Raw genomic sequence first — 3,119 nt, forward strand, 5'->3', positions numbered from 1 at the left:
AAAAAAAAGAAAAAAAGAAAAAAAAAGAAAAAGAAAAAGAAAAAGAAAAAAGGGACTATGCAGATTCATGGAGTTACTAATTATTGACCTTAAATAGGAGAATTATGGGCCAGCCAAATAGCTCAGTGCATTAAAGTGCCTGCTTAGGCAAATGAAGGAGCCAGGAGTTGGATCCCTTGGCCTGCTGTGCCCAGCCCCGCCCCGGGGCACACTGAACCAGCCATTGAGACTGGGTGTGGTGGTGTGCACCTGTCATCCCAGCACTTGGGAGGCTGTAAACAGGAGGATCACTAGGAGTCCAGATCTACACAGTGAGACCCTGTACACCCTGTCCTAAATTTTAAAAAAGGAAAATTATTATCCTGGGTTTCCTGGGTGGGCTAGACATAGAAGTCTGGCCTTAAATTCACTGTGTAGACCAGGCTGGCCTCCAAGTCTCAGCAATCCTTCTGCCTCAGCCTCCAGAGTGCTGGGATTAAAAGCATGTGCCACCATACCTGGCAGGAGTCCTTAAAAAAGAAAAACTTTCTTTAGCTGACGGACAGATTCAGAGTGAGAGAATGATGTATGGGCTTTTGATGACATCTGCCCACCCCCCCAGAAGCTAAGAAATGATCCCTAGAAAACTGCCAGTAAATGGGGACCTCCCACAACCATGTGGAAACACCTGACAGCCTAGAGACGATTCACTCACACTGGTGGGCCACCAGACGTCAGCCTTGGAACCTGGACCAGAGAAGCCCCAAAGCCGACAGAGCCACGAGATAATAAATACGTACTTTTCACGACACCGTATTTGTGGGGGCTTGCTATTAAGTACTAGAAAACAAGCTTGCTAGCTGTCTTTGGTACTCTTTTCTTGTTGCTGGGACAAAATACCTGACAGCCAATAGTAAGGAAGGACAGGTTTATTTGGCTCACAGTCAGTGGAGTCCATACTTGGCTGGCTCCACGGCCGACTGGCACAGGGAAGAGGGAAGCCATTCATGTCAGTGGAACACAGCAAAGAGCAGAGGGAGGGGCAGCTAGCCAGCCTCTCCCCTCCTTACACTGTAATGCAGATCCTCACACCAGGGCGGGGGCAGCGCTCACACCCATAATCCACACACTGGATCATGGATTAATCACAGACTCTAGAAGCCTCCCCACTGGCTACATGAACCTTTGGGGGGACACCTAGATATAAAACGTAACTTTATATAGGAAGCTCTCTATATAGGAAGAGATGACTCCAAGCACAGACAACTCTCACGAGTGACTGTGGAAGGCAGCAGGAAACCCAGGCAGCAACTGGAGGGGATATGGGGTCAGAGCTTCATCATTTTTATTTATTTATTAGAACTGTGAATTGAACTTATGACCTCACACTTGCCAGGCAGTATCCTTGGCCCCAAAAGCTTCATTTTAAGGCGCTGTGACCAGAAGAAGGGTGCTATCAGACGGGAAGCACCGCCCAGTGACCCAACCTAACACAGATCCAAGGGGAGGGAGTGTTAGGCACTGCCGCGATTCCCCCAAGCCAGGATCACCTTCCCCTCTTGCTCCTTATGCTTCGGATGCTTGCAGCCTACGCCAAGAAACCATCTCACCAGGGCAGCCTGAGGCCTGTGGGCAGCAAAGGGGAGCGGCACCACTGCTCCTCCACCTGGGGCTGGCACCCTAAAGATGACCCTTCCTCTACTGTTCCTGGTACCCCAACTAGACTGATAGCTGGATAGTTTCCCTCCCCTACCTTGTCTCTACTCCAGCTGGCATTTTCCGCCTGAAGCCTCCTTGTTCTGGGGTGCAGCGCTGGGGTTGAACTCAAGGCCTCAGTACTGAGCTCCATCCCCTTATCTTCTTTTAATTTCCCCCCTTTGAGCCTGGGTCTGGCCTAGATCACTTTGTAGTCCAGGCTGGCCCCAAACTCCCAACAACCTTTGTGCCTCAGCCTCCCAGTGTGCGCCGCCTCACCCATCTCATCCTTTTTTTATCTTTTATTTATTTGATACAGAATCTTACTACACAGCTCCGAGTCCAGTGATACTCTTGTCTCAGCCTCAGTGCTGGGATTATAGGCCTGCGCAACCACGCCCAGTTTCAACCGGTTCAGCGGTATGGCAGGAGGTGCCAGAGATAAAACTCTGGTTTCCTGAGTTTGCCAGGCAGGCGCTTAGACCCCCCCCCCCCCGTTTTTTACATAAATCTTGAGATAAGGTCTCACTAAGTGGCTAAATCCCCCAGACTTGGCTAAACTTGCGAATCTCCAGCCTCAGCCTTCCAGATCACAGGAGTGCACCACCTCGCCTGGCTCTGGGATCTCCTCTCAAGTAAGTCAGGTGGCTATGACTGCCTGTTTGGAGTCAACCTCCGGGAAACCTGCAAGAGCAGCGAGCGCCTCCCCTGCCGGAGCGTCCACCTGCTCCGTCAGGCTCTTCCTCCTGCCTCCCTGCAGGACAGGTGTTCTGTGCAGTAAGGCCCAGGGCGGTCCCAGGCACAGGTCTGCTGGCGGCCCTCTCCTGGGGGTTCCCCCTGGCAGGGAGATGGGCCTCTTGCCTCGCTGGGGAGCACACTTCGCAGACACCCTAGGAACCATTCTCCTACACGAACACTACGGGACCTTGGATTTCCGGATCTGCGGGGCTGACCCTGAGCCGGACTGCAGGCTACACGGCCTCCACTCCGAGCCAGACACCGGCCCCACTCGCAGCGGGTTTCGGCTTCTCGGAAACACCGGGAGCTGGTGCGGAGATCCGGAAGGCGCGACAAGGGGTGCGGATCGACGGGCTCCGCAGTCTGGCTGCATCCGGGACGGGCACCCGTAGCCGACCCCGGCGGGCGACAGCAGGTCGTAGGGCCCGCGAGGCGGCGGAGGTAGGAAAGAGGGGTCCAAAAGAAGCTGACCGCACGAGCTCCCGCCTTGGCCGGGCGCACAAAGCTTCCCGCGAAACTGACGTCCCCAGGCCCGCTGCGCAGGCGCCGCCCCCGCTCCACCCCTCCCCCGCGCTCGCCCTTCCTCCAGCGCGCCTGCGCATCAGTTCTTCTCCCATTGGCCTTTGCGCGGCAGCGCGCGCCGGCCGGCGCAGGGCGCACTCCGCGATTGGCCGAGCCGCGGCCGCCGGAGGTGTGTCCCGGCCCCG

Source organism: Octodon degus, unplaced genomic scaffold (assembly GCF_000260255.1).
Source record: "Octodon degus isolate 3935 unplaced genomic scaffold, OctDeg1.0 scaffold00123, whole genome shotgun sequence".
Lineage (NCBI taxonomy): Eukaryota > Metazoa > Chordata > Mammalia > Rodentia > Octodontidae > Octodon > Octodon degus.